Source organism: Micromesistius poutassou, assembly GCF_964030765.1.
Source record: "Micromesistius poutassou genome assembly, chromosome: 3".
In the NCBI taxonomy this organism is placed as follows: Eukaryota; Metazoa; Chordata; class Actinopteri; order Gadiformes; family Gadidae; genus Micromesistius; species Micromesistius poutassou.
The window spans coordinates 8,405,416-8,433,289 of NC_140273.1; the positions used below are offsets into that span (position 1 = coordinate 8,405,416).

The window sequence follows — 27,874 nt, forward strand, 5'->3', positions numbered from 1 at the left end:
AGGACTCCTGACGCAGTTGCAGGGTACCGGCGGATTCGAAGGGCTGCAGCCGCTGCCGTGTCGGAGGCTAAGCAGCGGGTGTGGGAGAAGTTCAGAGAGGACATGGAGAAGGACTTTCGGTCTGCACAACAAGTGTTTCTGGAAGACCATCCGACACCTCAGAAGGGGGAAATGGGGAAACATCCAAGCTGTGTACAGTAAGGGTGGGACTCGATGTTGACCTCGACTGAGGAGGTAGTCGAACGTTGGAAGGAACACTTTGAGGAACTCCTGAATCCGACTAACACGCCCTCTATGATGGAGGCAGAGCTTGAGGTTGATGATGGTCCATTGTCAATTTCCCTGGTGGAAGTCACTGAGGTAGTTAAACATCTCCGCAGTGGCAAAGCCCCAGGGATTGATGAGATCCAGCCAGAAATGCTAAAAGCTCTGGGTGTTGAGGGGCTGTCATTGTTGACACGCCTATTCAACATTGCGTGGGAGTCTGGTACAGTCTGATACACCTCCCTTGGGAGGTGTTCCAGGCACGACCAGTGGGGAGGAGACCCCGGGGAAGACCCAGGACTAGGTGGAGAGATTTTATCTCAACACTGGCCTGGGAACGCCTCGGGATCCCCCCGTCAGAGCTGGTCAATGTGGCCCGGGAAAGGGAAGTCTGGGGCCCCCTGCTTGAGCTGCTGCCCCTGTGACCCGACCCCGGATAAGCAGATGAGGATGATTTTCTTCAAATTGGTTCCAAAGTGGTAGTAAGCAACAGATTTTTACAGGAATAGAGATCTCGATCTCGGAGGAAAGTGGATCACAAACATCAAACATGAGGTAGGCCTATGAGACAACCAGAAATGGCAAAAAAAACAACTAAAAACAAGGAGGAAATATACTTGAAAAAGTAGGTGTAGGGTAGATATTAGCAGTGGCAGTTTTAGGGGTGGGGCCACAGGGGGGCCTTCAGCAGGCCTCTGCTGAAATCTGATTGGCCCCTGTTCCGTCAATCAATTAATGAGAAGAACAACCAGAGAATTCAACGTTCACAGATGCAATTCCACACCCAACTATTGGCGGCAGTAATGTGTCAATGCAACTTGGGAGAAGAAGCGGACCTGTGGAGGTCTTGGCTTTATATTATCTTTTGCTTGAAACGTTTACTGTTAGTGGCTGAACGTTACCAGAGCCTGATATTCTCGGACATTATGCTAGGCGGGAGAAAGAATTCATCCAACTTGAAGACAATACTTGGTGAGTCACAAATCTTCGTGTTGGTTGTCATTAATATATGAAAGAGTTTTTAGCTGCTGCTCTGTGCTGTGCTGTACTTAGTGTGTGGGTGGGTGGGTGTCCTAAACTGAATCCTGTCGGGCCAGGGCCCGGTTTTGTTATGATATTTTAGTCCAGGAAAGGCCGCCGAGACAGGATTGCTTTTAACTCACTTTATTGGGTTAAGGTGGTTGGTCTATTGTCTATCGTCTATGAAACAAAAGGAGAGGAATGGTATATAACACGCGCGGAGCGTCTCTAAGCTTTACATCTAATCGATACGCCGCCCAAGAGATTCTGAATCTAAAATGGCGGAGTCCGAGTTAAATAGGCAGGTAGAGGTGGGCGTGTTCTGTGGCTTTAAAAGCCCGCCCCCTTCATCTATGTATGATCAGCTGCTGCCTGGTTGTGGCTATGCGCAAGTCTTACAGCTTATGTTATGTTTACTCAGTACTGTGGCTATGGGAGAATATTATGGCTGAAATATGTTACAGTTTCCTGAAACCTTCTTAAGCCTTCTTAACGCTCCGTCATTCGTAACCTCTACTTTAAATTCTACCTTAACATCTCGCATGTTTCCCGAAATGTTCTTTGCCACGAATCTCTTTCGTATGTCGTTCGTTGGTAAGGTTGGTCTGAAGCGCAGAACCTTCGCAGAAAAGGTTTGTAGAACCTTTTTTGCTCTACCGTAGTGATGGTTCAGCTCCTGACGACCGTCTCCGCCACTGTAGGCCTACAGTAACCTTTAGAAATCCTAGTTGCGCATGGAACTGCCACATTGGCAGTGTTGTGTTTCACCAATATACAGTAGGCCTACAGTACATATACAGTACAGCAGGCGAGGTCAGCTCGACTCGCTTCTAATAATTTCAAAAATTTGCAACTTCAAAAAATTATTGTATTCATTTTACAATTAAAAAATGAACAAAACTGTCTTCTAAATGAAGGAAATGATACTTGGAAACAAATAAACCATTATAAGCAACGAGTGAACTTAATAAGCGGTCGAAAGACTTGTTTCAACCACCGCATCTTTCCCTTGACAGTGCGCAAAGCCCACACACAGACAGGTAGCAAAAAGCAAAGCAGTCTTAGAATAAACAGTATTAGGCAGGCCTATATAATATCCTAAATAAACTATTCAAAATTTAGCTTTCATTTCAAAATGTCTATTTTCATGAATAATAAGTCAGACACCTTTTGTAAACAGAAAATCAGTATCCTCATTTGAACGGCTGCGACGGATGTAATTAAGGATGTGATTGTCTCCTCCGCTGTTTCTAGGCTATATTTTCTATACTTTTTTTTTAAATCAGTGTAGGCTTTCCTATGTTCGCCCATGGTTGAATAAATGTTTAGGTCTACTAGAAGGATTTCGAGCAATGTTTTTTTAGAACGCTGTCATGAACCAGCACATGAAATGGAAAATCCATCTCTGATAGATTTTTTGTTCTGAATTCGCTGTGGTAAGTGTGTGTGCGCGTGATGTATTGCATTTAATGAGTTTTATGCATTGTGTCCTTTATGCACAGTATAAATGAGAAAATCATTAAGAAATTAACTGGCTCATATTTTTTTATTAGAGCGTTTGAAAAAGGTATGACCTTCAAAATGTATTTCACCGTACTGAATCAATTATTTATGTAGCCTACTTGGCCCCTGAATGTAACATGTGGCCCCTTAATGGCCCCTGTTTCAGAAGAATCCTAGAACCGCCACTGGATATTAGGAAGGCAATGGGCAAAATTTGGCGACTATGAAAGAGTGGAAAGCGTGAAATAATTGTTATAAAGTCAATGAGTGTAGTTGGTCATAAAATAAGACCAGAAATCAAGTTCAATGCTAAATCATTTGCACTGTAAACACAAAGAGAAAACACTGAGGGAGACAACTAGAATTTCAAATGCTCTTTCTGGCAATAATTTCAGTTATCAAATCAAGGGAGGGCTGATAAAGGCAGATTTCTACTTCTTGACTGACTAGTCGCCATGGGGACGGCTTTGACTTGTGTCTCTAGCGCTTGTGAGCCCTATTCATAGTGCTCCTTTCTGACGAAGGCAATATAAAGCAAGTTTATTTATACTACAACGTTCAAACACAAAGCCATTCATAGTGCTTTCCAAAGAAAGAATTAATTTGTGGAAACATTAAAAGGCAGATCATTAGAAGATAATAATAAAATGAGTTTTTTTTAATAAAGACATATAGGCCTATGATTAAGTGATGGGCAAAATAGCTTAACGAGCACACCACATGACATGTACATTATGAATATAGTTAACTCTTGTTCTAAACTAACGAACATATCACATGTACATTACATAGTCAGCTATTTTTTCAGGTCAAGGCCTGAGCCGGAGGCCGCATGTCCCAACTAGGGGAGATGCTGGAGATTCAGACAATGTACCACACATTCGCAAGAACAGGAGTCAGTCTGCTGATAATATTCGGCCACAACTCAGGGTCAAGATACCCCTCGAGAAGCCCTCGCACCTGGTTAGAAACACAGAAGACACTCATAAAGATATCAGAGCCCGGAGGCTCAAGGTCAAGCTAAACATCCAGAAACACACACACCAGCCTAAACGCACACACCTCGTTGGGAGGGAAAATACAGCATAAGACTGTACCACACAGATCACCTCATGCTCTTCTGAAGCAGAACTTCCACGGAGGCGAAGCTCCAGACGACCTCAGCGCTGTTAGGGACTTAGAAAATATTAGATCTCTCACGCTTTATGAATCTGTATCACCTTTGCTACTTTACTCAATAAATCCGAGGCCCTCGTGCTGACAGACTTTATTACCTCTCCGTCTCATTTCATCTGGTCAAGTAACTAGACAGACTGTTTTTCCCAACAGGTAGACATGAGCCCTCTAAGCCTTGCTACATTTTTAAGGTGATATGCAGATTTTGTAACTGATTTGATGTGACTGTTGGAATGTAAATCTTAATCCATGATAACCCCTAGATTTCTGGCTTTGATTGAGGTTTTCAGGGACAGAGAGTGAAGGTGTTGGGTTACTTTAAGCCTTTCGGTTTTAGCACCAAATACAATTACAATTATTTTTTAAAAGTTAGAGACCAATCCATCTAATTACCATTAACCCCCTCGATTAAAGCCTACACTGTCTACCACATGCATTATGCTTCTTGATAATAATGAGAATATTGGTTTATTAAAGTTGTTATCTATATCTTTAGCATAGATTACATCAATATTTGAGCTTTTATAAAAACATCCCATCGAACTGGTCTGGAATAGGCTATGGGCGCTTGTAGAACATTGTTTAAATCGTGAGCCAATTAAAAAAAGATGCCCTAGATACTGCAATTAAAATATAGCCTATAGGACCTATATATTACTATTTTATATGTTCAATCATGTTAATATTAAATACAGACCTTGTTAATGTTCCAATAAGTTTGAAATCCTGTTTTACACACGCAGTTGGTCCAACACTTCAGCAAGGATTCTCTTTAAATTGGTTATTATATCATATATGTGAAGGTACATCCGTAACCCAACTCAAACTGTCTAGTGCACTGGCTTATCTGTCTTATATACCAGACATAGGGGCGGTTTATTAACTATGAATATATTATAACTGTGGAGTGATCTGAATATACAGTTGTGCATGTTAGACACTAGAGGGGGCTCTACTGATTATCTGGGGAGCAATGCATGCCCGAGGGGTCATTCTCTGTGAGTGAGCTTGCATTAAAGTCAACTTTAGCTCCGTGCAGTCTCGTCTTTATTCCTTAGCATTACAAAGAACCCAACAGGACATAGTGTCAGAAGTGAGCCTGTGAGAGAAAGGAGTGCGGAGATACACGAGAGAAAGCAGAATCGTGTTTGAAATAGAAAGTTGGCTAAGTCAGTGGATTTCCCTGGGCAAATTCAGCTAGTAAGCTCAACATGTTGGATGGAGTGCAAGCGTGGACCTTAAAGCACCACTTCAAAACCGTCTGCAACATTCTTGATAAACCCGACAGAGTCCTTCGACTTCTCAAAGCCACAAGAATGGGAAAAGTGGATAAGACGGTTTGAACGCTTCCGAATGGCAAGTGACCTGGACAAATCGTCACAAGCTAATCAGGTGAACACGCTAATATACTGCATGGGCGACGAGGCAGATGATGTCTTGAAAGGACTAGTGTTAATGGCAGATCAGAAATTAGTGTATGACACTGTCAAAACCGGCTTCACAAACTTTTTGTGCCCAAGAAAAATGTGATTTATCAGCGTGCCAAATTTAACATGCGAGCTCAAGCAGCTACGGAATTGGCAGACTCCTTTATTACCGCATTATATGCACTGGCTGATGATTGCGAGTATGGGGCATTACGTGATGAACTGTTGAGAGACAGGATCGTGGTAGGCGTGGTATTAGAGACAGTGCTCTGTCGTGGAAAATGCAGATGGAAAGCAGGTTGGATCTAATAAAGTGATTAACATGGTTAGACAAGCCAAATACATTATGAGACAGCAAACAGACTTGAGAGGTGAAGCAGCAACGACTACAGTGGATGCGGTGCACACAATGAAAAAGAAGCAGAAAGCCTGGAAAAATCTGAGATAGCCAGATAAACAGAACAAAGACAGGTACGAGACACAATCAGGAGCAGAACACAAGTCTTGCCCAAGGTGTGGGAAAATGCATGCTAAATTCCAGTGCCCAGCTACGAATGCAGACTGCCACAACTGTGGTAAAAGAGGGCATTATGGAAAAGTCTTCCAAAAGTGTGAGTGCTGTCTCTGAAAATGAGGAGGACATATTGCTTGGCACGGTGGAAGCAGGAGAAAATGCATGGATGGTGGACTTAAAAGTCAGGAACACAAAGGTAAATTTCAAGATAGACACCTGGGAAGATGTTACTGTTGTATCTGAGCAGGTGTATAGACAGGTATGTCAGGGCACGGTATGCAATCTAGCCCCTGGTAAAAAGGCTCTATTTGGGCCAGGCTGTGCACCTCTATCTGTGGTCGGTGTCGCCAGAGAAGAGCTGCAGCATGGCAAAAAATGCACCACGGAAGACATTTATGTAGTGAAGCACCTAAACACTGCACTGATGAGTATACCTGCCTCAGTTAGTCTCAAATTAGCCAGGGTAGACAACATCGACATGGACTCTGTAAAGCTAAACTACTGTAAGCTGTGTGATGGGTTAGGCTTCTTACAGCAACCATACACAATCAAGCTCAGACCTGATGCCAAGCCTGTGTCTCTAAAAGCACCACGCCGTGTCCCGATACCTCTGATGGGAAAAGTCAAGGAGGAACTCCAGCGCATGGAGCAGCTAGGAGTTATCAGCCGAATAGAGCAGCCTACGGAGTGGTGCTCCGGCATGGTAGTTGCACCAAAGAAGTCTGGAGACATCCGTATCTGCGTCAACCTCTTGCCCCTCAATGAAGCCAAAAGTTTATCCTCCCATCAGTGGACCAGACACTGGGTATGCTGTCCGGTACAAAGATCTTCTCGAAATTAGATGCCAACATGGGGTTTTGGCAGATCTCATTAACGAAAGACTGTGCCCACTACACCACCATTATCACCCCGTTCGGGTTCTACTTTTTCAACTGCCTTCCATTTGGTGTAACGACGCGCCGGAACACTACCAGAACCGGATGGTGACTGAGGTGACAGAAGGATTGGAAGGAGTCGTCTGCCACATGGATGATGTCCTAATCTGGGGTTCCACACAGCCGGTGCACAACGCCCGTGTGCATACAGTTCTACAGAGGGCGGAGGCAGCACGCATCACACTGAACACAGCCAAGTGTGAGTTCAGCAAGACAAAGGTAAAGTTCCTGGGGTACATCATTTCGTCAGATGGGGTACGCCCAGATCCAGATAAGACACGTGCTGTAAGAGAGATGGACCCGCCCACGAACATCACTGAACTCAGGAGCTTTCTGGGCATGGTGAATCAACTAGGCAAGTTTGCGCCCAACTTAGTGGAAAAAGACAAAGCTCTCCGAGACCTGCTGTCTAAAAGGAAACAGTGGTACTGGGGGCCAGATCAACAAAGAGCATTCACCAGCCTTAAACAGGAAATGTCATCTATGCCAGTCCTGCAGTTGTACGACCCAAACAAAGAGCTCAAGATCTCAGCTGATGCTTCATCTTACAGGCTAGGCAGCGTACTTCTGCAGAAGCAGGAAGGAACCTGGGCGCCAGTAGCGTATGCGTCCAGGGCACTCACGAGCACGGAACAGTGCTATGCTCATGTGGAAAAGGAAGCGCTAGCCCTTACCTGGGCATGTGAAAGGTTCAGCGACTTCATCATCGAACTCCATTTTGAGCTGGAGACTGACCACAAGCCCCTAGTGAGCCTGCTTGGATTCACTCCCACGAGAATACAAAGATTCAGGATGAGACTCATGAGATACAGGTACACTATCACACATGTTCCAGGCAAGAGTCTCACCACTGCTGACACGCTCCATCACAGGCTCCATTGAAAGACGGCGGCATCACAGACAGCGACAACCTGATGGAAGAAACAAACATCTATGTGGATCTATGTGGAAACTTACCTGCGAGTGAGACTTACCTGTATGAGCTGCGTGAACAGCTGAGCGCAGACAGCGTGTGCTCTGAAGTCATGAGGTACTGCGCTGAGGGCTGGCCAGATTGCAGCAGATTAGACACACTAGTAAGACCCTACTGGGCTGAGAGGGCTGTTCTAAGTACACACAATGGACTGTTACTACGAGGCACTAGGCTAGTTATTCCATCAACAATGAGAAACACTGTGCTGGAGAAAATCCACGAGGGCATCAAGGGATAAATGTCGGGAACGGGCCAAGCAAACCATGTGGTGGCCGGGGCTAAGCAGCCAGATAGGAAAATTGGTGTTGCGATGCACTGTGCACATCAGGGAACGTGCCAATGCTAGGGAGCCTCTCATGCCCTCAGAGCTGCCCGACAGACCATGGCAGAAGCTAGGGGCTGATTTGTTCACACTGAAAAATTGCAATTACCTGCTGGTTGTGGACTATTTTAGTTAAAGACCGGGTAAACCAAATTCAGTATTTTTCTTCTTATCATATTAATTAGGCCTTAAATGTGTCCCTCAAAACATGTAAAAAATATTTTTCCCATTCATCATTTCCTTGAGGAGCTAGGCCTCAGAGAATGTTCTGTGTGCAGGTTTAAAATGGGCGGGTCTACATCGATGACCGCTTTACGTAAAGCGGTCATACTCACATAAACCCGCCCCCTGCTGCCCTCTAGGTATAAATACATTAACCGCGCACTAGCATTCTGTGGTTTCACCCGTGGTTTTACCGCTCACGAGTCTGGTTTGAATTGTCAGTTTGCAGTTGGCTCTCCGGTGATGGGCGTGGTTTCCTGGCCTGCAGCGCACACGCCCCCACCGTCCTGAGCCAGGGATTACTGCTCATTTTTCATCAACTTTGAAGCATAATTTTATATACTTCGCGATTTTTTTAGTCCTTCAAATTTGGCAGGGTGGTTAATAATATATTTTCCTGTGGTATTATAAACTCAAAACCCATAATTATTCTTGGTTTACCCGGTCTTTAAGTTAATGTTTGCGAGGCATGGTATACCTGAGACTTTAGTCACTGACAATGGGCCACAGTTCTCGGGTGCTCACATGTCATCCTTCGCAGCAGAGTATGAATTTGAGCATATGACGAGCAGCCCGAGATACCCTCAAAGTCCAAACCATAAAGAACCTGTTGAAGAAGGCAGCAAACCCCTACCCTACTCTGCTGGCCTACAGGAGCACACCTCTGAGCAATGGCTTCAGCCCAGCCCAGCTGCTCATGGGGCGCCGTCTGCGCACCACAGTGCTGGCTTTTCCAGCCATGTTAGATCCTGCCATCCCGGACCTGCATTCCAGCGCAAGGAAAGGGAGAAGAGATGGATGGATGCGAGCAACTACGACCGCCGACACAGAGTGAGGAATCTTTCCGACCTGGCACAAGGAGATTGCGTGTGGATTACATACACAAAGACTACAGGTACCGTGACAGCTGCACATGACACACCCAGATCCTACCTGGTCAGCGGAACTGGATCACAAGGCACTATTAGGAGGAATCGTTGCCACCTTGTGCCTATGCCAGCAGACAACAGCAGTAAGACACAAGAACATGCTGCTGGAATAGACCTGCAGGACACTCCAAAAGACACTGACCCGGTGTCACCTGGGGGACCTCAGGGGCAGGGTGCTCCACAACCCGCCACAACCAGGTCTGGCAGACCTGTCACAAAGCCAGATCGACCAGACCTGTGAGAACGGAAATGCTGAAATGAAACACGTGAAAGGTGAAAAAAATAAAAGATAAATGTAATAAAATGTGTTTGTGATACAGGTTGGGATGTTAACTAAAAGTTAAGTATGGAGTAATGGGGAAGTTCATGTTGTGTGATGAGGACATGGTTCTGTGTTTGGTGTGAGGTTAAATAGCTTAACAGGCCTTCATGAGTTCTTATGTCATTAAAAGAATGGCCTCAGACATGAGTTCATATAGTTGTAAGAGTGTTCAGGATATTCTGAAAAGAAAAGTGTTTCAGTAACCAATACACTGTATGATGATTTCAGTAAGAATTGTAGTTCATGCAAAGCTGTTATGAAAATGAAGGTTACAGTGTATTGCTGCTAAGAAAGGGAGATGTCGTGTGATCTGAAAATACAGTTGTGTATGTTAGACACTAGAGGGGGCTCTACTGATTATGTGGGGAGCAATGCATGCCCGAGGGGTCATTTTCTGGAGTGAGGTTGCAGTAAAGTCACATCAACTTTAGCTCCGTGCAGTCTCGTCTTTATTCCTTACCATTACAAAGAACCCAACACGACAATAACCACACATCACTTAGGCATGCCTCTGCATTCCGTGATTGACAGTCCAAAGATTTAATTACAGGCATATGAACGTGATTTTACAGGGTGCATTGAAGAAAGAATGCACACGTCATGGCATGTTATTACAATGACACATGCCACAATGGGCACGCTGGCGAGTACACTTGCACCCGGAGCAATTTCAAAATGTCGATAATTATTGTGTAGGCTAATTGAACCTGGATAATGTAGAATCGTTTAATTAATAATTAATAATTAGTAATTAATTCAAGCTACAGAAGGCCGCTATAAAGTGTCACAGTGCATTGCTGAACATAACTCCATATCAGATGGAAATAGCTAAAGGAGGCTTTCCTCAGCCGCAGTCTTTTTTTTATTTGATGACCTATTTGAGCGATTGATGAAAGCGGGAAACGTATAATATGTGAACGATTCGCGAGCGTTCAATTTTATGATTTGCTTCTGTAACAGCAATAGAAATCCCCACAGCTGGATACAGCGTTGTGATATTATGTGATATTATTATATATTAGACAGTGTCGTGTGCAGCGCCGTCGTATAGGGGGGAAAGGTTATGACAATTATAAGGGCCCACAGCCCGCTAGGGCCCACACACAGCCCCCAGTAGCCTCTATGACAAAATGATTATGCATACACTGAACTAATATATATTCCTATGAATGAATCCGAATTAAAACAAAGCCACAAATCATACAATATTGTAATTTTAATTATTTCAATAATCCCCTTGGCCCCTTCTTAAAAAATGGTTTGGTCGACACCGCGGTTCGTTCTTCCCAGGGACGTGCACACACGTTTTGAGGGGCTATTGTTAACGGGGGTTGGATCGCGGATGAGCGCTATTGCGGGCGCGATTGTTGAAGAACACTCAGAGGGCACTTTTTAATACGAGGCAAAAAGGGCAGGGGCTCAAGCACCCCTAGGGCCCTATGTGTGCACGTGCCTGGTTCTTCCCATGGTTCTTCCTCATCGGAAGTGAGTGAGCGATGAGACTTACAGTGAACAAACAAGCCAATTTAAACTTTAATTGAAATTAGATGAGGCTTGTTGTTGTTTTTGATATTTGTTTTACAACAACGTATTCCATGTGCTCTTTGTTTCACTTGCACATTTCAGTTAAATGCTACATATTTACCTGTGGACTATCTTGAGCCAGGACACTTAGTTTTTTGCATATCAGTGCTTGATTGTTAAATACAATAAAATACCCACACCCAGGCCCGGAGTGGCCATCGGGACGTTCGGGAGGTTTCCCGTTGGGCCGGTCCACTTTCAAATGTATTTTGGGCTGCTTGGGTTAAAGAAAAAAAATACTTTGACCATTATTTTATCTTCTCCTAAAGTAGACTTAATTCATCTGAAATTTCAGCCCCAGCATCGCAGTATATATAATATGGATTATACAATGTACGGTAGTTCACCCCTCCCAATTATTTTAGTTGGTTTGGCCCATGTTGCGTCTTTAACAGCGTCTTTAACAGAAGAGAATCAGCGAACAGAAGCGACGTCGTTGATTGTGGAGGGCAGAAAAAGCCAAGGAGTAGCCGAGAAAGCCTGATTAAAAAAAATAAGGGCACTGGAGGAAGATTCCGCCACATGTGCCAAAATAAACTACCTGTTTAGAGGACAGACACAAGTTGCAGCCGGTAGAGAGAGGTGGATCTAATGATTAATTTGCAACATAAATCATTTAGCTATTTGTGCTATGTTTGCAATGCCGATTGCAAACATACAAGCTTAAACCAATTCATCATTATTCTAGTTAATTTTGTTAAACCATATGACAAATCACAAATATAATTTGTGAAAATCATCATGTAAACTCCAGCATGATCTGTGTAAGTTAGTCCAAGCAATAAAGTCACCCCTTCTTTTTTTTGTAGCATCAGAAAAGATAAGCCAGTCCGATGCTGAACAGGTAATACTAGACAGCATTTTTCATGGAAAATATAAAAGACAGAACAAACGTGATAGATAGTCATTTATATTAAATATAAAATAGTTTGTAGCCTCAGAGCAGCAGTCCAGCCTGTCTGATGCTGCTGAGGGGCTGAGGGGACAGGTAGAGAGGACTAAAAAAAATATTTAAAAATATTTGATATAAGATAACCCACACATAGAACTGACATGATGCATTGAAATTATCCTAAATATGTAATGGGTTAACATTTTATTTATATATATATACATATATATAATTGATAGTTAAAGTAACAGATCCTTGAGGTGGATTTTTTTTTTGACAAACGTTGATCCAAAAAGGGATAGTACGAGTTTTGTGCTGTTCATTTATGCAAATTCTTCCATCACTGAAAAAAGTGGGCCAGTGTGGGCCTGAAACTCCCGGGCCAAAAATGGGTCCCACTCCGGCCCTGCCCACACCTATTTGTTGAGTGGTTAATTGAAAATGTATTTGCAATCAGAGGTGTAATAACGTGTTGCAAATCAGGGAAATGAGAATAAGACAATTAATAATACATAATTCACATAATAATACTCTGACTTGTTAAGTCGTTAAATGTAAAAAAGGAAACAAATTGGGTGTATTACACCAGGCACTGTCAAGAACACTGAAAAACAAGAACATTTAAGGTGGCAATGAATGGGGGAGAGGGGCCCATCACCGATATTCTTTCAGGGGGCCCAGAATTCCTAGCAACTGCCCTGGTCGTGTGTTGTGATGTACACCCCATCGCAATATTTGTAAAGAGAAGAGCCTTGGTTATTCTTACAATAGTTGAGTTTAAGTTAATAGTTTAAATGAAAGATGTTCTTCTCAACACAAAATCTATAAAACACGTTTTTCCTATTGGACAGACGCAAACCGACTTTCTTATGCCACGACATTGTATTCAGTGAAAATATACCCTAGCTATAATGACTATTTCCTTCTTACAAATTGGTTCCAAAGCGGTAGTCACCAACTGATAATTTACAGGAATAGAGATCTCGATCTCGAAGGAAAGTGGATCACAAACATGAGGTATGAGACATTACCAGAAATGGCAAAAAAAAAAAAAAAAAAACTAAAAACAAGGAGGAAACTATAGTCGAATAAGGAGGGTAGGGGTAAATATTAGGAAGGCGATGGGCAAAATCTGACCACAATGAAAGAGGGGAAAGCGTGAAATAATTGTTATAAAGTCAATGAGTGTAGTCGGTCATAAAATACGACCAGAAATCGAGTTTGATGCTCAATCATTTGCGCTGTAAACACAAAGAGAAAACACGGAGGGAGACAACTAGAATTTCAAGCGCTCTTTCTGGCATTCATTTCAGTTATCAAATCAAGGGAGGGCTGATAAAGGCTGATTTCTTCTTCTTGACTGACTAGTCGCCGTGGGGACGGCTTCGCCTTGCGTCTCTACCAGCCCTATTCATAGTGCTCCTTTCCGACGAAGGCAATACAAGGCACATTTATTTAAAGGCAGGGGTTTTGATAATGATAAAGGCCGCGGGTGGAGTTGTTGGACGTTGCGATCAGCTGATTTTGCGCAGCTCTCCAGTGTGCGCGCCTACACCGTCTACCACATGCATCGTGCTTCTTGATAATAATGAGAATATTGGTTTAATAAAGTTGTTATCTATCTATATTTAGAATAGATTACATCAATAATTTAGCTTTTATAAAAACATCCAATCGAATTGGTCTGGAATAGGCTATGGGCGCTTGTAGAACATCGTTTAAATCGTTAGCCAATTAAAAAAAGATGCCCAAGATACTGCATTTAAAATATAGCCTAAATTGCCTAGGCCTATATATTACTATTTAATATTTTCAATCATGTTAATATTAAATACAGACCTTGTTAATGTTCCAATAAGTTTGAAATCCCGTTTTACACACACACTTGGTCCAACACTTCAGCAAGGATTCTCTTTAAATTGGTCTATCATATATGTGAAGGTACATCCCAACAGTGCACTGGCTTATCTGTCTTATAAACCAGAAATAGGGGTGGTGTAATATATAATAACCACACATAACTTAGGCGTGTTTCTTCATTCCGTGATGGAAGAATGCAGGTCGGCCACTTGTTTGGAACAGTCTAAAGATTTAATTACTGGCATGTTCATAAGAACGTGGTTATACAGGGTGAGGAAGAATGCACACGTCATGGTGTACACTTGCACGCGGAGCAATTTCAAAATGTAGATAATTCTAAATCAAATTCAAATTCAAAAAAACTTTATTTGTCCCCAAGGGGCAATTGAAGACAGACACGTAAAGCAGCAACATTTACACAGGACAAGCTTAGTTGCAACATACGACAAGACAAGACAATTGTGTTAGTTACTGACTGATAAAAACACAAGGCTTAGTTATTTACAAATATACAGAGTGATATATAAATAATTTATAAATAAATAGAGAGCTGATCTTGAAAGTTTTAAAAGTGTAACATAAGACTAAAGGTTGCAATGTATCAGATAAAAAGTATGCCAAGCTGATAAAGGAGAATTGAAGTATGTTGTACAGTAAAAAAAAAAAATAACAATAATAATAAAGAGGTACAGCTACAGGACCCAGGTACAGCTACAGGACCCAGGTACAGCTACAGGACCCAGGGGGTAGAGGTAGCAGCTGTCACGGTACCTGTAGTCTTTGTGTATGTAATCCACACGCAATCTCCTTGTGCCAGGTCGGAAAGATTCCTCACTCTGTGTCGGCAGTCGTAGTTGCTCGCATCCATCCATCTCTTCTCCCTTTCCTTGAGCTGGACTGAATGCAGGTCCGGGATGGCAGGATCTAACATGGCTGGAAAAGCCAGCACCGTGGTGCGCAGACGGCGCCCCATGAGCAGCTGGGCTGGGCTGAAGCCATTGCTCAGAGGTGTGCTCCTGTAGGCCAGCAGAGCAGGGTAGGGGTCTGCTGCCTTCTTCAACAGGTTCTTTATGGTTTGGACTTTGAGGGTATCTCAGGCTGCTCGTCATATGCTCAAATTCATACTCTGCTGCGAAGGATGACATGTGAGCACCCGAGAACTGTGGCCCATTGTCAGTGACTAAAGTCTCAGGTATACCGTGCCTCACAAACATTAACTTGAGGTGCACTATGACGTCTGTGCTCCTCGTTGGGCTCAGCTGGGCAATTTCGACATACCCAGAAAAATAGTCCACAACCAGTAGGTAATTGCAATTTTTCAGTGTGAACAAATCAGCCCATAGCTTCTGCCATGGTCTGTCGGGCAGCTCTGAGGGCATGAGAGGCTCCCTAGCATTGGCACGTTCCTTGACGCACGCAGTGCATCGCAACACTAATTTGCCTATCTGGCTGCTTAGGTTTAATTAAACACTCCACAGTCACCCCCATCCCTAAGAAGAGTAAAATAACCTCTCTAAACGACCTCAGGCCTGTAGCCCTCACATCCCTGGCGATGAAGGCCATGGAGAGGGTCGTTAAACAACACATCCTCACAGTAACTGAGGCCCGGATGGACTCACTGCAGTATGCATACCGCACAGGCAGAGGCGTGGACGATGCAAAAGCATTCATTATTGACACAATACATAAACATCTGGAGCAACCAAAAACTCCTGACTCCTGTTTGCAGACTTCTCCTCTGCATTCAATACACTACAGCCTCACATCCTGGCCAATAAACTCACCTCCTACTTCTAAATAGATGACCAACTCACCAGGTGGATACTGGACTTTCTAACCAACAGGTCACAGAGAGTCCGGGTAAACAACACCTTCTCCGACCTCCGACACACCTCGACAGGCTCCCCTCAGGGCTGTGTGCTCTCACCTCTGCTCTTCATCCTCTACACCGATGATTGCAGATCCACACTGTGTACATACATCTACTGATGCCTAGTCTGGACACATCATCAGTGATGTTCCTGGATTCACTGGACGTTTCGGGTCTTTCAACTATCATACGCCCTCCTCCAGGTGACCCAGCCGGGGTTGATCAAGTCCCGGCTTGTGTCCAGATGGCTAGCTAGCTACCATGACTCCATGGATCTCCTCTTTTGAGCCACAGCCATCTTGAGGCCCTTTCTGCCGCTTCCGTGGTACTGCGGATGGCTCTCCTTCTCCTCTCTCCATCGATGCCTAAACTACTGTAGGCTCTGGCCAAGGAACGGGCTGCAAATCCTCTGCAACCAACCTCCACAGGGAAATACCTTGCTCTCCAACCAGCCAGCTGGCAGTCGCTGACCAGTCCTGCGTACTTGGAGAGCTTCCTCTCAAAGGCTTCTTCCAAGCGATCTTCCCACGGGACTGTCAGCTCCAGTAGCACTGCTTGTTTGGTGGACTCAGACACGAGGACAATGTCTGGTCGCAGGATGGTAGCTGCAATATGGCTGGGGAACTTCAGCTGTCTTTCAAGGTCCACCAACAACTGCCAGTCTCTTGCAGACGTCAGGATGCCTGCAGATGTTGTTCTTCTGGCCGTGGTGGGCTTGTCCCCAGCTCTGACAAAGGCGATGGTTTTATTGGAGGGGCGGAACTGTTTAGCCCATGCCAGCCCTGCGGTAATGGCTTCCGCGATGGTCTTAAGGACTTGGTCATGCCTCCACCTGTACCGTCCATCTCCAAGTGCCCTTGTACAGCAACTGAGGATGTGTTCCAGGGTTCCTCGCTTGGAGCACAGTGGGCATGCTGGTGTCTCTGCTATGCCCCAAGTGTGCAGATTTGAGGGGCTTGGGAGCACATCATAAACTGCCTGGATGAGGAATTTGATGCGTTGAGGCTCAGCTTTCCAAAGCTCTGCCCAGGTCACTTTCCTCTCAACTGCGTTCTCCCATCTTGTCCAAGCACCCTGTTGCTTCATTCCCACAGCCTTGCAGGTTCTCGTCTCCTCCACTGTTGCTCTCACCTCATCCTGGACAAGACGTCGCCCGTCCTTCCCCTTGGTGTTCAGCTGGGGAGATGAAAAAGATCCTAGCCCAGCTCGGCCTCGTGTGACCACTCCAACCAGGCACCTGTGCCGGAGCCTTGCATCTGCCTCTTCAACCGCTTCCTCTGCCCTCCATTTCCTGCCAGTCCTCACTTCGATCCCTGCCTTAGCCACCTTCGGATCACTTGAGTCCCTGTACTGAACCACTTCTCTGGCTCTGGTGACCTTGAATTCCTCCTCCAAGGATTTGAAGGGCAGTTGCAGTTTGTTGCTGTTACCGTAGAAAGCGATGCTGCTCAGGCTCTTTGGCGGTCCAAGCCATCTCCGGAGGTGGCTGCTGACCTTCCTCTCTAAGGACTCAACTGTCGAGATGGGGACGGAGTAGACCAGGAGGGGCCACAGGATCCTGGGAAGAATGCCGTGCTGGTATACCCAGGCTTTAAACTTCCCCGGTAGGCTCGACTTGTCCACGGATTTCAGCCAGCCATCCAACTCAGTGCATGTCGACTGGATAGATGTTGTGTCTCTCAGAGAGCAGTCAAAAACCTTCCCTAAGCTCTTGACAGGCTTCTCTGAGATCGATGGAATGGCTGTGCCTGAGATGGTGAACCGGAACTTGTCTTCCACCTTCCCTTTCCTCAGCACCATAGATCTTGATTTGGCGGGTTTGAAACGCATCCGGGCCCACGCCACCAGCTTTTCAAGTCCCTTCAGAACCCAACGGCAGCCTGGGACTGATTCTGTCGTGACTGTGAGGTCATCCATGAATGCCCTGATGGGTGGTTTCCGTTGTCCGGAGTTCGTGCGGGGCCCTCTGCACTCTGGCTCAGCAGATTTTGTGAGCATGTTCATGGCTAGCGAGAACAGTGTCACAGAGACAGTACACCCTGTGATGATGCCGATCTCCACCTTGTGCCAACTGGATGTTATTGCTTCTGAAGAGACCCTCATCCTAAAATTGCTGTAATAATCAGCGATGAGGTCTCTGCATCTGCTGGGTACATGATGTTTCGTCAGAGTGAACTGGACAAGCTTGTGTGGAATGGAGCCGAATGCATTTGCCAGGTCAAGCCACAGCACTGATAGGTTACCCTTGTTCTCTCTGGCCTCACGAATAAGCTGTGTCACCACACCGGTATGTTCCATACATCCTGAAATTCCTGAAATGCCACCTTTCTGGACAGATGTATCGATGTAGGTGTTCTTTGCCAGGTAGGTACACAGCCGCTTGGAAACAGCACTGAAGAAAACCTTTGCCTCAACACACAGCAGGGAGATGATGCGGAACTGGTCTAGCTGAGTGGAGTTTTCCTCCTTTGGGATCCATACCCCTTCAGCCACTCTCCATTGTTCAGGGATCCTTCCCCTTCTCCAGAAGACTCGCAGGATTGTCCACAGACGCAGCAGGAGTTTGGGACAGTTCTTGTACACTTTGTATGAAGTGCCACTCGGACCTGGAGCAGAGCTCGCCCTTGCCCTGCGGACAACCTCCCTGACTTCCTTTAGCTGCAGCTCTGACATGTCGAACTGCACTTCTGGTTCAGGGGGGTCTATGAGGATGTTGCACTCTCCCAGCTCCTGCTCTCTTGCGGGGTCGCTGTACGTCTGCTTCAGATGTTGGTCTATGACTTCCTGCGAGGAGACCAGTTTGCCACTCCGCTTCTGCCCCAGCAAATCCTTCATGAACATGAAGGGGTTAGCGATGAAAGCAGCACGCTTACGTGCCCTCTCGCGTCGCCGCCTCCGATGCCACTCTGCACGGCGGAGAACTCTGATATTTTTCCGAAGAATGCACATTAGCTGGGCCAGGCCAATGCGTTCCTCTTGTCCTGCCGCCTTGTACTGGGCTGTACACAGCCTCAGTGTCATCTGGTGAAGTATGCTGACGACACAGTTCTCCTGTCCCTGCTATCAGGTCCCTCACAACATCATGGACCAGCTCTCCAGGAGTTCGTGGAGTGGTGCGACAGCTCATGCCTTTAGCTGAACGTCAATAAAACCAAAGACATGGTGGTGACTTTTTCTAACAGGCAGAGAGAGCTGGCCACAGCATGCATCACCTCAATTCACGGGAGGCCGGTAGAACATACAACATACATACAAATATCTGGGCACCATCTTCGACAGCCTGCTGAAATTCTCCTCTAACACTGAAGAGATTCTCAGGAAATGTCACCAGCAACAGTATCTCCTAAGGAAACTCAATTCCTTTGGAGTCAGGAAAAACATCTTGCTAACTTTCTACTACTCCTTCATAGAAAGTATCTCCACATTCTCCATAACATGCTGGTTCCACTCCCTCAGTCTCCAGAATAGAAACCGCCTGGAGAACATAGCTAGAGTCTGCTCCAAGATCATTGGACTCCCAACAAGATCACTTTCCTCCATCAATGAGCAGCAAACACTCAGGTTAGCAAACAGGATTATGCAGGATCCCTCACATGCTCTACACCCCGCCTTTGAATGGCTCCCTTCAGGGCGCCGACTTCGCTGCCCTGGCTGCAGGACACAGAGGAGAAAGGCAACCTTTGTCCCCAAGGCTGTTTACCTCCTCAACTCCTCCTAACCCCCCCGGGTCCTGTAGCTGTACCTCGGGTCCTGGGTCCTGTAGCTGTGCCTCTACCCCCTGGGTCCTGTAGCTGTACCTCTACCTCCTGGGTCCTGTAGCTGTACATCTACCTCCTGGGTCCTGTAGCTGTACCTCAGGTCCTGGGTCCTGTAGCTGTACCTCTACCTCCTGGGTCCTGTAGCTGTACCTCGGGTCCTGTAGCTGTGCCTCTACCCCCTGGGTCCTGTAGCTGTACCTCTACCTCCTGGGTCCTGTAGCTGTACCTCTACCTCCTGGGTCCTGTAGCTGTACCTCTACCCCCTGGGTCCTGTAGCTGTACCTGGGTCCTGTAGCTGTACCTGGGTCCTGTAGCTGTACCTCTTTATTATTATTGTTTTTGTTTTTTTACTGTACAATATACTTCAATTCTCCTTTATCAGCTTGGCATACTTTTTATCTGATACATTGCAACCTTTAGTCTTATGTTACACTTTTAAAACTTTCAAGATCAGCTCTCTATTTATTTATAAATTATTTATATATCACTCTGTATATTTGTAAATAACTAAGCCTTGTGTTTTTATCAGTCAGTAACTAACACAATTGTCTTGTCTTGTCGGATGTTGCAACTAAGCTTGTCCTGTGTAAATGTTGCTGCTTTACGTGTCTGTCTTCAATTGCCCCTTGGGGACAAATAAAGTTTTTTTGAATTTGAATTTGATTTAGAATTATCTACATTTTGAAATTGCTCCGTGTGCAAGTGTACACCATGACGTGTGCATTCTTCCTCACCCTGTAAAACCACGTTCTTATGAACATGCCAGTAATTAAATCTTTAGACTGTTCCAAACAAGTGGCCGACCTGCATTCTTCCATCACGGAATGAAGAAACACTCCTAAGTTATGTGTGGTTATTATATATTCATAGTTAATAAACCACCCCTATTTCTGGTTTATAAGACAGATAAGCCAGTGCACTGCACAGTTTGAGTTGGGATGTACCTTCACATATATGATAGACCAATTTAAAGAGAATCCTTGCTGAAGTGTTGAAGTCTTGGGCATCTTTTTTTAATTGGCTAACGATTTAAACGATGTTCTACAAGCGCCCATAGCCTGTTCCAGACCAATTCGATGGGATGTTTTTATAAAAGCTAAATTATTGATGTAATCTATTCTAAATATAGATAGATAACAACTTTATTAAACCAATATTCTCATTATTATCAAGAAGCACGATGCATGTGGTAGACGCAGGGCAGTTGCTAGGAATTCTGGGCCCCCTGAAAGAATATCGGTGTGGGCCCCTCTCCCCCATTCATTGCCACCTTAAATGTTCTTTTTTTTTGTGTTCTTGACGATGCCTGGTGTAATACACCCAATTTGTTTCCTTTTTTACATTTAACGACTTAACTAGTCAGAGTATTATTATGTAAATTATGTATTATTAATTGTCTTATTCTCATTTCCCTGATTTGCAACACGTTATTACACCTCTGATTGCAAATACATTTTCAATTAACCACTCAACAAATAGGTGTGGGTATTTTATTGTATTTAACAATCAAGCACTGATATGCAAAAAACAAAGTGTCCTGGCTCAAGATAGTCCACAGGTAAATATGTAGCATTTAACTGAAATGTGCAAGTGAAACAAAGAGCACATGGAATACGTTGTTGTAAAACAAATATCAAAAACAACAACAAGCCTCATCTAATCTCAATTAAAGTTTAAATTGGCTTGTTTGTTCACTGTAAGTCTCATCGCTCACTCACTTCCGATGAGGAAGAACCATGGGAAGAACCAGGCACGTGCACACATAGGGCCCTAGGGGTGCTTGAGCCCCTGCCCTTTTTGCCTCGAGTGTTCTTCAACAATCGCGCCTGCAAAAGTGCTCGTCCGCGATCGAACGCCCCCCCCCCCCCCGTCAACAATCGTGCCCGCAATAGCGCTCGTCCGCGATCCAACACCCCCCCCCCCCCATTTTGTCATAGAGGCTACTGGGGCTGTGTGTGGGCCCTAGCGGGCTGTGGGCCAGTGGCGATTCTAGACCGGTTTTAACGGGGGGGCCGAGATGGGGCCGGTTTTCTGTAAGAGGGGCACAAACAAGATTTTTGAGGGGGGGGGGGATCGCGGACAAGCGCTGTTGCAGGCACGATTGTTGACGGGGGGGGGGTTGGGTGGATCGCGGACGAGCGCTATTGCGAGTGCGATTGTTGACGGGGGGGATCGCGGACGAGCGCTACTGCGGGCGCGATTGTTGATGGGGGGTGGGGTTGCCTCATTTGGGGGGGCCACAGGGGGGGCCGGACTCAGAGTTACGGGGGCACTGGCCCCCCCCTAGAACCGCCACTGCTGTGGGCCCTTATAATTGTCATAACCTTTCCCCCTGTATGACGGCGCTGAGTACAGCACAGCACAGAGCAGCAGCTAAAAACTTTTTCATATATTAATGACCAACACGAAGATTTGTGACTCACCAAGAATTTTCTTCAAGTTGGATTAATTCTTTCTCCCACCTAGCATAATGTCCGAGAATGTCAGGCTCTGGTAACGTTCAGCCACTAACAGTAAACGTTTCAAGCAAAAGATAATATAAAGCCAAGACCTTTACAGGTCCGCTTCTTCTCCTAAGTTGCATTGACACATTACTGCATTAAGAACTTAAATGGCTCATATTTCTTTATTAGAGCGTTTGAAAAAGGTATGACTGTCAAAATGTATTTCACCGTACTGAATAAATTATTGATGTAGCCTAGGCCTACTTGGCCCCTGAATGTAACGTGTGGCCCCTTAATGGCCCCTGTTTCAGAAAAATCCTAGAACCGCCACTGGTAATCCATCGTTGGACCTAGGGCCTCTTGGGGGTGGTATCCTACTGAGATGTCCATGTTGGCTGTTTAAAAGGCACGTACATACCTTCCGCGTTGCACGTCTGTGGTCTGCTGCGGATGCATTCATTTCTTAATAAAAATTAAGGGTCAACATCGGTCTGATGTCTTTACCGATCCTTAGGCAACCTTTCAGTTGCCTGTTCACAAGCTGCGCGTCTAGTATGAGCTGAACTTTTAAGGGTACCATAAATCCTTGGTTTCAGAGTTATTTGTGCAGCAATTATGAACTTTTTCATAGTTTCGAGTATTTCATAGTATTCTTGGCGTTGGCTTCATTTTGTAATTCCCTTTATTCATTTTATTAATTCCCTAATTAAGAATATTCAAAGAAATGGAAAATAAATGGTATGAAAAGTTATTTGATTTCTCTAGTAATCCTACCTATATTACTAATTGCGTGGGGATTGAACCCCAGACGACCGGGTGCAAGTCCAACACATTAACTCGAGATCTCCCTGCTTTCAAATCCATGGTCAATATTAAATTTAAATATGTTACGCTTATTACTAGGCCTACTTATGCATTCAACAGATCGCCGATTTTTGTGCCAGGCAGCCTCCCTGTTTCCATTAATGGTTACGGTGTTCCTTTTTTGAGTTATTATATGCTTGTACTCCCCATAAACCTCCACAAGCAGCTTCTGTTCGCCGCTGGAAAAGATCCCGCTCGGGATCTTTTCGGACATTTGATCCATATGATTCCACATTCACGGTTATGGGCTGGTTATATATCTCGTGAATGCGCGTAATCGAGGATAAAGTTAGCCTTGCTTGAACTAACCTGAGCAAGGCGCAGCTGAACTGCGTTGATGCAATGGCTTAAGCCTCAAGTGGAAGTTGGCGCTAGTTCTAACCGGGCTTAATCAACTAAGCGCCGCTTTCGTTAGCGACTTTGATGGAATAGCCTACCCTTCTCTTCACCCAGAGGGGTGTTCCAAGAACGGAGGTTTAACAAAGGATTAACAAAGGAAAATATGTCGAGCCGTGGTCTAATTAATCTCTCTGTGAATTGCACAAATTATTTGCGCTCCGATATCAATAGGCGAACACGTAAAAGCTGCGATAAACGTGGGTTTAAATAGCCTACTCTGAGCAAAACCGGGTTATCTTCCAAACTTAACCTGCGCAAAACCTGCTCCGACCAGGTTTGATTGAGAGCATATGTTTCCATAGCAACTTACATGCCGTGGTCATTTTGGAACGGAAAACCTAGGGTTGCCGCTAACCCTGGGTTAACTTAGCTGGGTAAGTGATAAAACCGGCTTTGTGGAACACCCCTCTGATCTGAACAGAGCCTTATTTACAAACATATTTTAAACAATACTTATCAACAAAACCTCCTTGAATTAGATGTGTTACCACAGAGTCAAAGCTGTAAATTAGATTAACTTTATTCAGATTTTGGTACACTGGTATCCAGCAGGGTTCTACATATTGTAGAGCAGACCTTTGATGAACATAAAGAAGATGGGTAAACAAACACCGGTTCTGATGGTAACTTTCAGAGTGGGTCCTCCTGAGGTGGTAGCCACACTGGATGTTGGTCCAGCAGTTGTACTCTGCCCTTGAGTAGAAGTGGGTCCTGCAGTGGTTGCTTGTCCTGAAGTTATTGTAGTTGGTTCTACTGTGGGAGCTATAGCATGACTCGTTTGTCCAACTATAGAAGTTGTAGAAAATGTGGTCCTCAACATAGATGTGGGCTCTACTCTGATAGCAGTAGATCCTTCAGTTGTAGTTATGAGTCCTGCTTGGCTAGTTGTAGACCTTCTAGTTGTAGCTGAAGATACTTTATTAGTTGTTGGCCCTGCAGTTGATTCTGTGCGTCCCGGAATAGTAGTTAATGGTCCTGTAAGAGACGTGGTAGGTCCTGGAGTTGTTGTTAGTTCAGAAATTGTCGTTGTTGTTCCTGCAGTTGTTGTTGTGGGTCCTGCAGTAGTAGCTCTTGGTCCAGCAATTGTTGTGTTTGGTTCAGGAGTTGCCGTTGTAGGTCCTGCAGTGGTTGTTGTTGGTCCTGCAGTCGTAGCTCTTGGACCAGCAGTTGACGTTGGTAGTCCTGCAGTCTTTGTTGTGGATCCCGCAGTAGTAGTTAATGTTGTTGTTTTTGGTTCAGCAGTTGTCGTTGTCAGTCCTGCAGTCGTTGTTTTTGGCAATGCATTTGTAGCTATTGGACCAGCAGTTGTTGGTTCAGCAGTTGGCGTTGTTGGTCCTGCAGTTGTTGTTGTTGTGGGTCCCGTGATAGTAGTTAATGGTCCTGCAGTTGTAAATCCTTCCGTTGCTGTCAAGGGTACTGATGTAGTAGTTGTTGAAACTGAAGTTGTTGTTGGTTCAGGATTTGGCGTTGTTGGTCCTGCAGTTGTTGTTGTTGATCCTGCAGTAGTAGTTAATGTTGTTGTTGTTGATGGTCCTGCAGTTGGTGTTGGTAAAGCAGTTGTCATTATAGCTTCTGAAGTTGTCGTTGTTGACACTGCAGTTGTCGATGATCCCGCAGTTGCTGTCGTGGGTCCTGCAGTTGTAGCTCCAGATCCATGAATTGTTGTTGGTTCATCAGTTGCCGTTGTAGGTCCTGCAGTGGTTGTTGTTGGTCCTGCAGTCGTAGCTCTTGGACCAGCAGTTGTTGTTGTTGGTCCTGCAGTTGTTGGTAAAGCAGTTGTCGATATTGGTCCTGCATTTGAAGTTGTTGGTCCAGCAATTGTTGTTGGTTCAGCAGTTGTCGTTGTCAGTCCTGCAGTCGTTGTTTTTGGCAATGCAGTTGTAGCTGTTGGACCAGCAGTTGTTGTTGGTTCAGCAGTTGGCGTTGTTGGTCCTGCAGTTGTTGTTGTTGTGGGTCCCGTGATAGTAGTTAATGGTCCTGCAGTTGTTGTTGCTCGTCCTGCAGTGGTTGGTTGTCCTGAAGTTGTTGTAGTTGGTCCTATTAAGGTAGGTCATGCAGAGGGAGTGATTTTATATTTAAGTATATTATCTTGAGGTGAATGAAACCTTTTACAGTACTATTTACAACCCACCCATCTTGCTTTGCTAATGAAGTGTTTAAACTAGCAATTTATGTGAAATTATAATTGTAGTGTTATAGTTACCTGCAGCAATAGTAGTAGTGTCCACATCGAGGAAGGTGATTTGTTCATGCAGTGCATCCTTCAATACCTGCACTGCAAGGCTTTCAGTGGGAACAGCAGATTCTTTGTTGAAGATCAGCCTCAAGTCCACAAAGACTGATCCCTTACTAGAAATGTGATAATGAAAATGAAACAAAAACACCAGAATTAGGATAAACTAGTTTTAAAGCTTTTTAGCTTTTCTATCACTATCCTATTGATTGGCAATCATCTATGTTATATACATAAAGGTATTCATTAATAAATAAAGAGCATGAAAGTAATTCAATAAAAGTGGTGGTACTTACGCAAAAAGTATTTCAATAAAATTGGTTGTACTTACGCAAAAGAGTTGATTGTACTCCTGGAATATGTTGCAGGAAAACTAGGTTTGAAGCCATTGTTAACCTATTATAAGATATAAAATGTATTAATATTCAACATGTTTTATGTTTTTCATGTTAAAATGCAGGAATTCAATATTTTTAATAATTCAAACTGAAATAAATCTTCATATCATTATCTCACCTCTGTTGTAACATTAGCAGCCAGCTCCTCATAGGCTGTGGAGCTTGTATCTAAGTAGTCGTCTATAAATGTACGTCTCATGCTGAATCTTAAATCAATAGTCCCTTCATTTTCTGAAGGGGGATCAGCAGTTGTCGTTGTTGACACTGCAGTTGTCGATGATCCTGCAGTTGCTGTTGTGGGTCCTGCAGTTGTAGCTTCTGATCCATGAATTGTTGTTGGTTCAGGATTTGGCGTTGTTGGTCCTGCAGTTGTTGTTGTTGATCCTGCAGTAGTAGTTAATGTTGTTGTTGTTGTTGTTGATGGTCCTGCAGTTGGTGTTGGTAAAGCAGTTGTCATTATAGCTTCTGAAGTTGTCGTTGTTGACACTGCAGTTGTCGATGATCCCGCAGTTGCTGTCGTGGGTCCTGCAGTTGTAGCTCCAGATCCATGAATTGTTGTTGGTTCATCAGTTGCCGTTGTAGGTCCTGCAGTGGTTGTTGTTGGTCCTGCAGTCGTAGCTCTTGGACCAGCAGTTGTTGTTGTTGGTCCTGCAGTTGTTGGTAAAGCAGTTGTCGATATTGGTCCTGCATTTGAAGTTGTTGGTCCAGCAATTGTTGTTGGTTCAGCAGTTGTCGTTGTCAGTCCTGCAGTCGTTGTTTTTGGCAATGCAGTTGTAGCTGTTGGACCAGCAGTTGTTGTTGGTTCAGCAGTTGGCGTTGTTGGTCCTGCAGTTGTTGTTATTGTGGGTCCCGTGATGGTAGTTAATGGTCCTGCAGTTGTTGTTGCTCGTCCTGCAGTGGTTGGTTGTCCTGAAGTTGTTGTAGTTGGTCCTATTAAGGTAGGTCATGCAGAGGGAGTGATTTTATATTTAAGTATATTATCTTGAGGTGAATGAAACCTTTTACAGTACTATTTACAACCCACCCATCTTGCTTTGCTAATGAAGTGTTTAAACTAGCAATTTATGTGAAATTATAATTGTAGTGTTAATAGTTACCTGCAGCAATAGTAGTAGTGTCCACATCGAGGGAGGTGATTTGTTCATGCAGTGCATCCTTCAATACCTGCACTGCAAGGCTTTCAGTGGGAACAGCAGATTCTTTGTTGAAGATCAGCCTCAAGTCCACAAAGACTGATCCCTTACTAGAAATGTGATAATGAAAATGAAACAAAAACACCAGAATTAGGATAAACTAGTTTCAAAGCTTTTTAGCTTTTCTATCACTATCATATTGATTGGCAATCATCTATGTTATATACATAAAGGTATTCATTAATAAATAAAGAGCATGAAAGTAATTCAATAAAAGTGGTGGTACTTACGCAAAAAGTATTTCAATAAAATTGGTTGTACTTACGCAAAAGAGTTGATTGTACTCCTGGAATATGTTGCAGGAAAACTAGGTTTGAAGCCATTGTTAACCTATTATAAGATATAAAATGTATTAATATTCAACATGTTTTATGTTTTTCATGTTAAAATGCAGGAATTCAATATTTTTAATAATTCAAACTGAAATAAATCTTCATATCATTATCTCACCTCTGTTGTAACATTAGCAGCCAGCTCCTCATAGGCTGTGGAGCTTGTATCTAAGTAGTCGTCTATAAATGTACGTCTCATGCTGAATCTTAAATCAATAGTCCCTTCATTTTCTGAAGGGGGATCAGCAGTTGTCGTTGTTGACACTGCAGTTGTCGATGATCCTGCAGTTGCTGTTGTGGGTCCTGCAGTTGTAGCTTCTGATCCATGAATTGTTGTTGGTTCAGGATTTGGCGTTGTTGGTCCTGCTGTTGTTGTTGTTGTTGTTGATCCTGCAGTAGTAGTTAATGTTGTTGTTAATGGTCCTGCAGTTGGTGCTGGT

The 27,874-nt window shown here is 44.4% G+C and overlaps 1 protein-coding gene across 1 annotated transcript in view; it reads right to left on the reverse strand.

Moving 5' to 3' along the window:
• The window catches only part of LOC311340553 (uncharacterized protein), a gene marked incomplete at both ends in the record, with an annotated part of 158,966 nt that overhangs the window by 50,268 nt on the left and 80,824 nt on the right, over window positions 1-27,874 (reverse strand). The window lies entirely within an intron of this gene.